The 14347-nt window shown below is 43.4% G+C and overlaps 1 long non-coding RNA gene across 1 annotated transcript in view; it reads right to left on the bottom strand.

The window, feature by feature from the left end:
- LOC140522166 (uncharacterized) overlaps positions 1 to 14347 on the bottom strand; it is a 518496-nt gene that overhangs the window by 117246 nt on the left and 386903 nt on the right. The window lies entirely within an intron of this gene.

Raw genomic sequence — 14347 nt, 5'->3', positions numbered from 1 at the left:
CTTGACTTGTCAGTCTCTGGTTGTGAGATTGAAAAGGCCTCATTGGCTGCCTGAGACTTCCTGTGTGTGCAACTGAGTGTGTTGCAGTTTACCTCCCACCAGCATGGAGGAGATTCTAGGACAGCAGGTGGCAGAGCCACACACATTCCCTGGCCATTTGTGCTTACTTGGAAGCAGCAAGGAAGCAGTTAGGAGAAAGGGAGTGGCTGAACATTAATGGGAGGATGGTGATGATAGGAGGGGCCATCTGCTGAAAAAGAGAGAATGGAATAGGATCACTTAGGAATGTTGACAGGTTTTCCTTGACAAGGAGCAGGACTTCCTCCTGATGTCAGGCAGGGTGAAGGAGAAGACAGTGGCAGAAGGTGCCTAGAAATGGGAGATGAGGATAGAAGAACAGGGGACTCTGAAAATGACTTCCATTTTCTTCAGTAGAATATGAAGGCAGGTTCTCAGCTGAGAAAGCATGGTTGGCCAAGCTATGGAATGTCTGAGCAGGAAAGAAAATATCCTGAAGAACCAAGGTGGTGAGTGAGAGAGTGAGTTAACAAAGGTATCAAAGGATCCCCTCTGAGCACAGAAGCCCCAGGTGAGATTATGGAGCATCAGTTTGGAGTGGACACAGTCGGAGGGACTCAGGATTTTCTTCACCTTCATTAAGCAACATTGATGTCTGTGTATTTTTTTCTGAATTCAGTTTTCGGGCTGTTTTCCTCTTCCACTCTTAGGCACTGCTTTATCCAGGTCATTAGCCTTCTTCTATCTATTTTGACACAACTCTCTTCCCACTGGCTCTTTTCACCTCAGCCTCCACCTTCTCTCCCAGTTGTCTACCATGTCCCTGTTTGGGAGTTTTACTTAACTTTCTGATTTCGTTATCTTTTCCTGCTTTCTTTAGTTGTATAATGCCCCCTTTGGCCCCTTCTTTTCTCTGAGTGAAGTCTTTCATTCATGATCCCTTCTCCTCTACGGCTTGATTTATTTCTTTTTCTCCACTTTTTCTTCTAAGAAACATTCCTTAATTTGTTTTTTTCTCTTCCCATTTTGTCCACTATCATCCTTCAGTTCCTGTTCTGTGTATTTATTCATTACTTAAATCCTGTGTGATCACTCACTCCTTAGAGAGAGTGTTACATTAGGTGCCTTCCACAAACCCTTCACACTCAGAGATTCCTTTATTCTTACAAACGGTTTTTCTCCCATCATTTTGCCAGCTCAGAGAGGCTGAGTCATCTCGCCACAGTCACACAGCTGCTCAGGAGGAGGGCTGATACTCAGCAAGGTCCCATCCCAAGGCTTACACTCTTTCCCCAAACATCCTTGGTGTTCTCAGGCCTTTGTTCCCCGAAGTAAATGGAAGGATCCTCAGCCCTCCCTCTTCTCTCTCTGTCCTCATTTCCTCTCCCAGAATAGGTAGATACAGACATGGAAGATACAAATGACAGATAGGTGATATTGATAGATGACACAGTTACAGATATTAATGATACACACGCATGTGATAAAGATGAGGCCATAGGGAATGATGGGCAAGGAGGTGACCTGAGAGTCAAGAAACACATCATCCAGTCCTGATTCTCACCCATGCTGTCTGTGTTCTTCAACTTAACCTCTGAGTGCTGAAGACAACTCCCCAGGGCTCTCCTTTGTAGAGAAGATTCCAAAATGCACTGGTTGATGTTAGTGTATGGAAATTTCTCACACTGAATCACATCTGGATGAATCAGTGCCTCTCTACTTACATTGCGGACAGCAAGGTGGTGCAGTGCAAGGAAAGCAGGGCCTGGATTCAGGAAGAACTAAGTTCAAATCTTGCCTCAGAGATTTACTTGATGATAAACCCTGACCATGTCATTTCAGCTCTGACTACCTCAGTTTACTCATCTGTAAAGTGGTTAGTCCTCCCCATCAGTGCTATTTGTTAAAAGGACTTCCCCCTTAGTGCAATTCTAAGGATAAAAGGAGATAAAATTTTAATGTACTTTGCCAACATGAGTGCAATCAAAACTGTCAACCACATAATAATAGTAATTAATATTATTATTATCACATCCTCCATTAGATTATGAACCCCTCCGGAGCATGAAGTGTTCTGCATTTTCATTTTTGTCCCAAACACTTAGCATTGTTGTTCCCCATCTTTTTTAAATGTCCTTTGACCTGATGAATTTTCAATGCAGATCAAAGCAAACTTCTTTATTCTTTACTTTTCTTTGGATATTTTGGTCTGTGTCTTCTCTTACAACACGACTAATCTGTAAATGGGTTTGCCTGACTGCACATGTATAACATACGTCAGATTGCTTGCCTTTTCACTGAGAGAAAAGAAGTGGGAGGCAGAAAATTTGGAAGTCAAAAATTTAAAAAAAAGGTTAAAATAACCGTTAGATGTAATTGGAAAAAATAAAATATTTTTTAAAAGCATAAATGTGTCTTCATGTGTTCATCGGTCGAAGAAAGAAAGGAGAGGCTGGGGGCTGGGATGCCAAACAGGAGGCTCTTTTAATCCCCCCAGGACAGAAATGATTATCCAGAAATCAGTGACTCTCCAGTGTGTCTCTTACTCAGTTATTCTCACTTTCATGTCCTCACATTGGCACACAGATTGACACAGATCCACATGTCTGGAAAAAGTCACAAGCAGAATATAGGATGGATCACAGAAAGGGTCCTCACCTTCATGGCAAGTCTAGAATGGGAAAATGGGGACAAGGGCAGATATAACCTTTGTTTCCTCAGTGCTCAGAACAAATAGAGTAATGTCTTCTAGTGACTGACAAAACCCATTTCTCTAGGCAAGAGCCTCTGCTGGGCTTTTCCCAGGGACCCAGGCTAGGATCTGTCCATGAACCTCACCCTCCTCACTGCCTCCTTGAGTTCACACCTTCTCCAGCAGAGGGAGGTAGTGGAGCAGGGCCAGGAGCAGGTTCAGTTGAGGCACCTCCAAAGCCTACAAACTGTGAGCTCCTGCTGTCTCTGCCACCTGCCCAGGGTTGGAGCTCTCTCATGGTTATGGGGAATCTAGTCCTGGGACACAGAGAGAAGCCTTTCCTCATTTACCCAAACAAGTAGTACCAGTACTAAACATGAGCTTGCCTTTGCTCTTGATGTAACAGAGCTGGGGACATAAAAGAGTGAGGCTCCTCCCCCAGAGGCAGTCTCACCCAGTGTGACTCAGTGTGGCTTACTGGGTCCCTGAAGTGAGACTCCTACCAGACCTGGGGTTGTTTGGCATGTGGAGACCCAACGAACTTGTAGTGAGCCCTGCTCAGGATATCAAAGCTTCCTCCTTCCTTCTTACCCTCCCAGGGCTCCGAGTGCTCTCTCTGTAGGTGTCTAAAGGCTAGAATGGTCTCCCCATGGCAGCTCCTCTGGTTACTGGTGCTCTGGGCTCAGAGTAAGGCACAAGAGAGCAGTGAACGGTTTAGAAGATCACAAATTATAAGAGATTAAAGACTCAATCCAGTTGGTGAACAAGCTCAGTCTCCACAGAAGCAGATGGGGGCAGACCAGCAAGGCCAGCCACAGACCACAAGCATTGGGAAGTCTGTGGGAAAGATGGTTTCTATCTCATGTTGACAGCCAATAAAACTACTTGCAAGTTGCTTACAGTTTCAGTGGTCTCCAGAAAATCTTCTTGTTTCTACGCTGTGACTTGGACATTGACGTTTCTATCTTCTACTTTTGTTGGTTTCCTAGATTCCCAAGAAGCCATTATGATGACTAAGTCTCCAGGACCCTTGTCTACATCTCCAGGAGAGACAGTCACCATCAGCTGCAAGGCCAGTGAGAGTTTTAATAAGTTTTGTGTTGTCTACTTTGATTGGTCCCAGCATAAGCCTGGCCAAGTCCCCAGGCTCCTCATCTACTATGCTACTGCACCGGCATCTGGAGTGCCTGCCTAGTTCAGTGGCAGTGGGTCTGACACAGATTTCACTCTCACCATCAGCAGCTTGGAGCCTCTGAGGATGCTGCAAATTATTACTGTCTGCAGTCTAGGCTCTTCCCATTCCCACAGTGCTTCAGACCTGCACAAAATCCTCCCTAGGCTGTTCAGGGGATTCAGCTCAGAGTAGCTTCCTCTCTGGTCCTCAGGGCAGAGCAGCTGCAACTCTTTGGGCAGGCTCACATCGCCCAGGGCCCACAGGGCCCCTGCTTCTAACAAAACCTTGTCGATCACAAACACTGTCTTCACAGGTAAGGCAGAGTGAAGGTGGCACAGCCCTCTGGGAAACAAAGGGGAAAATCCAAACAGGGGAAATGCTGACACTTCAAGTCCATTGACCTCTTTGCCTCCATAAGATGTTTTTTGGTTTTGTTTTTTGGTTGTTTGGAGTCGAAGTTTATGGGGAAGAGCCTTTGTTCTTGTTTTCTTTAGCAAATGATAGAAAGTTGTTGGCTGCCGATGTTCAGCTGTGTCTGACTCTTTGTGACCCCACTTGGGGTTTTCTTGGGAAATATCCTGGAGTGGTTTGCCATTTCCTTCTTGAGCTCATTTCACAGATGAGGAAACTGAGGGAAATAGGGTTAAGTGATTTACCCAGGTCACCAAGCTAGTAAGTGTCTAAGGTCAGATTTGAACTCAGGAATATGAATCTTTTGGATTCCAGGCCCAGCACTCCATCCACTGAGCCACCTGGCTACCACGATATAGACTAGGTTCCTTTCTCTCCAGTCCTGGCCACACTGGGCTCACAGGGCAGCCTTCATTATGACCTGGGCCTGACCAAAAGCCAAGGTGAATGCCCTGACTCACCCAGACACTGCCCAGTGAGAGACTAACCATTTCCTGCATCTGGAGATCAATGGCCTTATGGGCTAACTCAGGGTAATGTGTGTACCAGGAGGGTTAGAGAATACCTCCCAGCAGGCATGTTGAGAGTTCCTTATAGAGCTGGTGGCAGAGCCATACCCATTCACTGACTATCTCTGCGAGGTGTCTCTTATTCTACTCTCTGACCCAAGGGATCTCTTGGTGGTATGAAGGCCCAAGGCCCTGTCCTTTCTCTTTAGGACCAAGAACACACAAATGTTTTCACTACTACTCCTCTGCCTTTTAGTCAGCCTTTGTCAGTGAAAAGAAGAGGGGATTGGCTCAACTCCTAGATTCATCTGAGTGGGGTCTTGGGTACCCATCCTCACAATGTTCCCAGACTCTTTCCTTCACTCTCATGGACCCAGTCCCAGGAATGGGCTTGCATGAAGTACCAGCATTTGCTTACATTGAATTTCTTTACATGAATTTTCTTACATGAAATGAAGCCACTGGAAAGCCTAGAGAAAGAGCATCTCAGTTGATGTATAAAATGATCGATTGGCAGCAAGGGAAATCAGATATCCTCTAAGAGGAGGCCCTTGAGCTCAGCTTTAGAGAATAGTGGGCATCCTCAGAGTCAGAGGTATGTAGAGTGTTTTTCTGGAATAGGGTCCACCTTGGTCAAAGGTGTGGGGACAGAAAGTGAAATATCATTTGTGATTGAGAGCAAGGCAACACTTTAGTTTGGATTGTAGATAAAATGAAGGAGTGATTGTGTAATTAGTCTGGAAAGAATATTGAGCTTGATGGCAAAGGCTTTAAATGATAGAATGCTTTGCATTTTATCCTAGAGACCCAAAGAAATCATTCCAATTTAATCAATCAGTCTGTCCATAAAAATTTCTTAAGCACCTTCCATGTGCCAGACACATGGGGAGTTCTATGGTCAGATGACTGCTCCAGCTGAAGGACCAGAGACCCTCAGGACTTGACCTTGTATTTCATTTAATATATGGATACTTTCAGAGGCCTTTGGGGAGCTACCCTTTGGTCTACTGTTCCACTAAAATGAAAACCTTTTCTAAATTACCAAATAAGATGCAGGAACGAGGATGTGTGAAAGAAGCAGCAAGAATTAGGAAGAAGGAGTCTTAACTCTGAAGGTCCCATCACAGCATGTGACTGAAATGGTGGTAAAGGATTGAGCCTCCAGCAGCCACAAGGTTTTCCATCAGTTGACCATATGTTACCTGATCTAGTATCCCATCATCTAGACCTAGAGACCCCAACAGCTGCTACTAGTTTACAGAATAAAGCTTCCTTTCCTCGAAATGTGTTTTAGATAGGTTGTGTGTGTATTAAGTATCCCTTACATTCACTGGTACTGACATCTCAGACCCAGCCACACTACCCTTGGGCAGGGTATTTGCATTCTCTGTACCTGTCTGCAAGTCTTCATGGAAATTCCTTTCACTGATTTTGTAAATAAAAAAGAATATTTTGGGTCTTACATTCAAACTTCCAATCATCAAGCTTCCAAGTCTGCCAATCAGCAAAACTGGTTCTATTGAGAAATCTCCCCATCTCCATCCTCCAACTGTGGGGTAGACCCAAGGAGAAATCCTCATGGACTGGGTTAAGAGGAAGGATGTTAGGGAAACAGGCAGGGCTGATTCCCCTGGATGCTGCTCCCTGCTTTAATACAGACATTGGCTCACAAGGTCCTCTTCTAGCCATGTGCTCAATAGGGGACCGGTGCCTTGATATAGAGCCTTACACGTTAGTGTTCATCCAGCAGTTCCCTTACCTGGAGAGTTCCCTGTAGGCCTACAATAAAAATTACATTCCTTAGGAAACTTCATTTTATCCCCTCAGAGCATAGGACCATCACAATTGAGAATGACCTTCTCTGACTCCCCTGAGACTTCCAATGTGGGAGTTTAGAAGAACACCATGGAATGAGGTGAAATGTGTTGGAATACATTGGAGTAGCAGGGGTGAATATTTTGGAAAGAAGAATTTGGAAGTTCAGTGGAGTCCAGCCCATTGACTGCTGTTGTCTACTCATCTTAAGTTTCCTAGGTTTCTCTCCACTGTTTTAGCTAAAGTATAATTTGAATTTTTTTGAGACTACTGTGTTCCCTGATCCATGAACACTTGGGATCTCTGGGAGATTTTACATACCTCAAAAGATGGGTTTTGGTGGCAAGAATGACCTCTGCATGAAACTACTCACATTCAGTCCAGAGAATTCTCATCTCAGCCCCAGGATACAGTTAATAAGATCCTTGATTTTCAGTTGATTCATGTGTAAAAATGAGACAAAGAGATGTTGTAATTTGTAAGTGAAATTGCTATTCCTTTGATGCAGAGTGAGGGATGGAGGAAGAAAGGTTGTAGAGCAATGGGATAGGGGAGCTCTGAGAGATGATTAGGCTTGTGTTTGGTACCCCTGGGGGAATTCTGTCCCTGGGATGAGCATTGGGACCCTGGAAAGAGGACAGGGAAGAAGACAGGTCATTATAGAAGGCTGAGGGCAGGGTAGGGCAGGGTAGGGTAGGACTCTTGGGGTCAGGAAGACCCTCCCTGAGGAGGTGGGCTGGAAGAAAAAGCACTAGAAGCTGAGAGATCCTTGCCTTCTGGGAGCTATCTCTGCACAGGCAGGGGCCAAGTAGGTGTGAACGAGGGCCCCTCCCTCATACCACACTTCTGCTGGCTGCCATTTGCATTGGACTTTTGCTTCCCCCTCTGACCTCTTGGTGAGTGTCCTCCAGATATTCCAGGAGGAGACTTTCCTCTAGGTTCTGGCTCTCAGGGTGGGCCCTGCTAGTTCTCCAGGCTCCTTGCCCCATCTCAAAGTTCCTAGGGTGCCATCCCTAGTTTTTGGGTCACAGTTCCCTGACCCATATATCTTAGCCACAGTATCTGATGGAGACAGAGCTCTGAGTCTGGAGTCACTGAGGTTCTGACTGGTATCATCCCATCTGGGGTCTCAAGTCCCTTCTGACTCTTGGGTCTCTGTGGTAGTATGGAGGAGGTTTATCAGGTCAAAGGGAAGGAGTGAGAGTGGGTGACAAGTCCTCTTCCTGTCCAGGCCAAGCTGTCTTCCCAGCCTGACCCTCCCTTCTGTTCTCAAAGTTTGGTAGGGTCTCTCCTCTGAGGGCAGGCCAGATAACTCCTCTCAGACATCACATTTCATAATTTGCAGCAGGTCAGCATCCAGCCTAGGAAGAAAAGGCATAAACTAAATCTCCCCGCTCTACCATCATTGTTTTGTCCCTCCCCAGCTCAGTCTGCAAAAGATGAAAGTTTGCACTCAGAGAGAATGGCCTCCAGGACCCAGAAATAATCATCCCAGGTCAGGGCAGTCCATCCACAGAGCAGACCAGCATCAGTAAAGATGGAATCCAGGAGAGCCAAGGGAGCTTCATCCCCTTAGACACAGGTTGGCCTTTGCAGTGCTGTCAGCAGAGCATTAATTGTCCTCCTGCTTCTTCTCCTTTCCTCCTGCCTCAGACCACACATATCTCCCCAGGTCTCTCTGAATCCCTCTCATTTACCATGTCTTAGTGCGAGTCAATAAGCATTTAGGAAGTGGCTGCTCTGTGCCCAGCACTGTGCTAAGCTCCTGGGGATGCAGAGAAGGTTAAAAGAATAACAGGCCCTGCCCTCCATGAGGTCATAGTCCATTGAGAGAAAACATCTCATCAGCTGTGTCCACACCAGCCCTCTGCAGTTTGGGTGGGAGGCACCTGAGAGCGAAGGCTCTGGCACTTTCCTAACCTGGAAAAGCTTGTTCTCTGAAGGTGAGATTTTAACCAAGATGTGATGGAAACCAGGACACCCAGGTGAAGGAAGAGGGTGAGAGACAGCCATTGGAAAGGCACAGACCAAGGAAGGTCAAGGATCAGCCAGGAGGCCAGTGTCTCTGGTCAGAGAGGAGAAGAGGACCAAAGTGTGAGAGAATGGAGGTTAAGGGGCTTGTTTTATGGTGTCTGCTGTGTGCCAGGAGCCATAGAAATATTGTCTCATTTGATCCTGTAAGGAGAATTTCCTCAGGGTCCTTGCTAGGGACAGACAGTAAACTAGAGTTTATTTATGCACTCAATAGCGTGACACTCTCTAGATAAAAGTATGTGTCTCAGAGTTCCCCAGAGGATGTAGAGACAGACTCTGCTCCTAAGCTAAATTACCCACTCTTTGAGTAGGATACGTGATGTCTTGTAGTCAGGCTTACAAAAAAGTTTTGGGTAAGATCAGGTTGAGGAACAGAGATAGGAAAAGGTATATTTTATATATGTGTGTGTGTGTGTGTGTTTGCGTGTGTATAGATACGTACCCATACACACATTCATAATGATAGGTATAGATATATATGTGTATAAAATTACTTTAACATTAGTAACACTTATTATATTAATTCATATCAACATTAATAATATTAACAATTTAATAGTATTTTCCCCAATTATACATCCAGACAATTTTCAGCATTCTGTTTTACAAGATTTTCAGTTCCATATTTCTCTCTCTCCTTCATGCCCTTACCTTTTCCTAAAATGCGAAGCACTTTGTTATACGTTATACATGTGCTATCATGTCAAACATATTATATTAATCACAGCTGTGATAAAAGGGGAAAATTACAGAAAAAAAATAATGTAAGTGCAAGAAGTATTCTTGGATCTGCTCTCAGAGTCCATCAGTTCTTTATCTGGCTGTGGATAGGATTTTCCTTCTGGATTCCTTTGCAATAGTCTTAGATCACTGTGTTGCTGAGAAGAGATGACATTCATACTTGGAAATCACATGATTTTGCTGACACTGTGTACAGTGTTCTCCCGGTTCTGCTCACTTCACTTTGCATCAGTTTGTACAAATTTTTCCAGGTTTTTCTGAAATCTGACTGCTAATCATTTCGTATTGCACAATAGTATTCCATTACATTCATATACCACAGCTTATTCAGCCATTCCCCAGTTGATTGACATCTAAATTTCCAATATTTTGCCAACCACCAAAGGGGTTGCTGTAAAGATATTGGCACATGTATGTCCTTTTCACTTTTTTTATGATCTCCTTGGAATACAGTACTAGTCATGATATTGCTGGATCAAAGAGTATGCACAGGGTGGTTGCTCTCAGGAATAGTTTCAAATTTTTCTCCAGAATGTTCAGATCAGTTCACAACTCCACCAACTGTGTATTAGTATTCCAACTTTCTCACAGGCTCCCCCAAATTTATCATTTTCCTTTTTTTGTTATATTATTCCATCTGATAGGTGTGACATGGGACCTCAGAAATGTTATTTGGATTTCTTTAATCAAAAGTGCTTTAGAGCATTTCTTCATGTGCCCATGGATGTTTTTGAGTTCTTCATCTGAGAACTGCCTGCTCATGTCCTTTGACCACTTACCAGCATGGGAATGACTTGTTATAAATTTGACTCACTTCTCTCTGTGTTTGAGAAATGAGGTCTTGATCAGAGACACTTGCCACAAACACTGTGTTGCATCTCTCTGTTTTCATTGAAAGGTATATTTTTAGCAAAAGAGAAAAACTGTGAATTTAGAGTTAGAGTGGGAAAGGTCTGTTACAAAGGCCATTAGCACAGGTACTTCTACTAGTACAAAGAAAACTGTAGCTGCTTGATTAGTCAGGTAGTTAAGCAGCATTTCCTAAGCCCTTTGTGCCTTCTTAGACTTTGACTTAGAATAACAGGGTAAGAAGTGAGTCCTATGAGTTTTCTCAAAGAGATTGGAGGAAAGTAGGTACTGAAAGGGACATTCTGTCCATTAATATATGTATTGCATTGAATGAAGTCAGTTATGTTTTCTCAAAAATTCACTTTTGAAAACCCTCATGACCTCTTAATATGAAAGCCTCAGGGGTGACAGTTGGTGGATATGAGCAGAAAAGATATGATCGACCTTCCCAGAGTTAAAGGAGGAAAGAGATTGGGAGGGGGTGGCATAAAACTAACCACAGAGCAACAGTCAGAGAATAAGGGTTGAGCTGGTTGAGAGATCTCCCCAGTCAGGATAGTCAGGCCTCTGGGTCAGCACTGAAGGAGGCAGGAGACATGGCATGAAAGTGACATCAAAGACCACTTGTGCTTACAAGACTAATCAGTGAGAGTAGAGGTAGGTCATTTGACCTCTGTGACATCCTGGCTCAGACTTAAGTGGGACCTGCAAGCCCAGCCCTGAATCTCTAGGAGAGAGTTGTCTCAACTTACTTCTTTCAACCAGGGGGTCTAGCAGGAGGAGGAGTCCAAGGCAGAACTTGTCTAGAAAGGTACAGTATGTGGAAAGCAGAAGAGGCCCCAAGAGCCTCAGTGAGCCAACCTCTTTCTCAGAGGGTCCAAGAACCCCTCTCTACCTCAGTCCTGAGGTCCCAGAATCATCCTGTTCCTCCATTCAAATCTCATGACCAGAAACTCAAGGCTGTGCCTTCCTCTCTGCCCCATTCCTGGTCTCCATCAGCTGTAATGCCATGGCCACGGAAAGAACCCTTCTTCTGCCTTGTACTTATGCTGATGTACCAACATAAATCCCAGGGCTCAAATTCTACCTAAGCTAAAATGGAAAAGACTGGTTTCCACTGAGAGCTCCTCCTCCCTCATCTGTTCATCCCCTCCCACTCTCCCTCCTTCATCCTATTGTGAGACTCAGAACCCTTCTCCTGTTGAGTGGAAAGTCTGCCATGATAAAACTTTGGCAGTAGATTAACTCAAACGAGTGGGCCCTGCATTTTGATGTCCCAGAAGCAAATGGCTTTAGGGAAAATTGGTATTTTGTGTGATATACCATTTGTAACTGCCAATCCAGCACTCATTAAACTGACTATGTCCTAAATGAAATTCGTATGGAAGCTCATTAAAAGTCACATGTGTTCTCTTCTTAGGATACTTGTGATGTTTGACCCTTTCTAGGGAGATTATTGCTTCATGCAAAATACACTTATCTTTGGGCATTGAGGCAATATTTTTAGAGGTTATAAAGATAAGGGTTAAGAGGATCATTGAATCAGAATGACTCTTATGGTTCCTGAATGCAATCAGTCCAGAGTGTCAGAGTGATGAAGGGATAAAGTGATTTTGTGTGTAAGATAGTTCAGAAATGCATTCAGCTGAACTGATGTTATTTGATTGGCAACAAGTTGATACTGTTTATTATTATTATTGTGCTTCTAATGTTTCTTTTATTACATATTTTTTTCTAATTTGAAAAATAATTCCTAGAGGTTTATCTAGTTGTATCCCTAGAAAGTAGACTCCTCTTTTGAACTTGATGCTGCTAAGACATGAACTAAGCTGATAGAGTATGTGGCTGTAATTTTTGAAATCTTGTATGTGCAACTAGGTATATTTTGAATCAGAATCAATAATATTAATAATAAGAAAAACTTTGGGTTTGGGAAAAGTAAAATAAAGCCTGTACATTCTCCTTATCTGGGAAGTTCTTTGGGGAGAATCAGCAGGTAGATACCTTGGGATATCCTTTTGGGCAAGGTCCTAAAATTTTATCAGCCTTGGAAAGAAGTTGCCTGAAGAAAGTAAGGAAATGATTTAGGAACATTATAAAATTCCACCTGGAATAGGACGTATGGCAGTTCCATGTCTGAGCCATCTCAGTCTTAGGAGATCCCAGCCTTGACTTAAATTAGGACTCTTTGATTGAATACAATTGATATTGTCATATCTTAGAATGCGGAAACTAAGAAAATGGCTCCAATCCCCATGATCTTGGAATTCACTCATGGTAGCAAGTGTTGGTGATGTGTCAGGCTTTGTGCTAAGTGCTTGGGGTTCAAAGTTGGGTGAAACAGCCCCTGCCCTCAAACAGCTCACTTTCTAAACTAAACCCATTGGTTTAGTCAAGGTAACAGGTCAACCAGCTTTATGAAGCATCTGGAATGAACTAAGCAACTTACAGGCTCTTGGGGTGCCAAGAATGGAAAAAGAAAATGGGAGGCATTTTGTATATAACTACATTATCACACACACATACTTACATACATACACATCTATACACACACAAATATACATACACACACACACACATATAAAAGCAGAAGGTAGGATGTACAGTGGATAGATGTCTGAGTCTGGATTCAGGGAAATGTGAGTTCAAATCTGGCCTCAGACATTCCTTAGAGAGTTGCTCTCAATTTTCTCTACTGTCAAATGGTAGCATTGGTACCTGCTTACATAACAATTAATTTTAGGATAAAATGAGTAATGTTTGTGAAGTATTTTTTCTTGGAACACAGTAGACACCTAAGAAATGTTTTCTTTTCCCTTGTTTCCTACATACAAAGTATGTATAAGATAAATTTCAGGAAATCAAAGATAGAAAGTGGACCAAGAAAGACTTCTTTTAGAACTTGGGTGGTCAAGAGTGTTGAATGAAGAAGAGAGGTCAAATAGGATTAGGGCTGAGAAAAGTCGGACAAATTTGGCAATTAAAGGGTTCAATACACACTTTGGAAAGAGTATTTTCAGGGTAGTGAAGATGAAAACAAATTTGTAAAGCGTTAAGAAATAACTGGCGGGGGAGGGGCAGAAAGGTGGCCCAGTGGATAGAGCACTAGGTATGTATTCAGGAAGACTCATCTTCATGTTCTGAAATCTGGCCTCAGACGCAATCTGTGTGATCCTGACCAAGTCACTTAATCTTGTTTTGTCATTTGTAAAATGAGCTGGAGAAGGAAATGGCAAACCACTCTATATCTTTGCCAAAAAAAAAACCCAAATTAAGTTTAGAAGAGTCATACAGGAATGAAAATGGAGGAAAGAAGGCACCATAAGTTTACATGAAAAGGTTTTCAGAAGAAGAGAATGCAAGGTTGGGTTTTTTTTGGGGGGGGGAGGGTGAGGTTACCTATTAAAGGTGACCCTTACAGCTGCTAATAAAGTGAATCAGACTGACCTCCCCACTCATGTCAGTGACCCAAAATTAGAGGAAAAAAACATTTATATTGAGACATAGGAGTGGGTGGGGGTGGGTGGGAGGACTTAAAATTAGCTCCATGGGGGAAGGTGGGTTGGCCTTCAGGTGTGGTTGATAGATAGCTCCTCTCTGATAATTAAGGAATGTTAATTGCTTTATGGGCCTCCACTGCTATAGTAATCTTGTCTAGAAAATCAAAACCAGCCAATCATAATCTCACAGTTAACCTTCCTTTTGGGGAGACCAAAGACCTGATTTTTTAGGAGGAGAGACAAAGGCAGAGAAGAGTCTTTTGGGGAGGTGTTTAGTCTCAACTGGTTTCTGTTCACAGTGAAGGAAACAGGGGTCCCAGGTGAAACTGATTAGGAAGCAAATGGAGTGTGGGAAGGGTTGGAGCGATCATCTAATTCAAACATGCCTTGGTTCTAATTGTGAGAAGCCAGGCTTTTGAGCTTAACTGAGAAACTGGGCTTGACAAAATTGAGTTTAGTGTCCATTATGGAGGAGATTCAATTATTAAATGATACAGCATCATTTTAGTTTGTTTTAACTATTAATTACCTCATGCACCATCATTCCATCATTACCATCATTCCCATTCACCTCCTATAGCTTAATCTGACCCTTAATTCCTAT

This window comes from Notamacropus eugenii, chromosome 1, assembly GCF_028372415.1.
Source record: "Notamacropus eugenii isolate mMacEug1 chromosome 1, mMacEug1.pri_v2, whole genome shotgun sequence".
Lineage (NCBI taxonomy): Eukaryota > Metazoa > Chordata > Mammalia > Diprotodontia > Macropodidae > Notamacropus > Notamacropus eugenii.
Note: the sequence above shows the minus strand (reverse complement) of the source record. Positions and strands in the feature narration are given on the sequence as shown.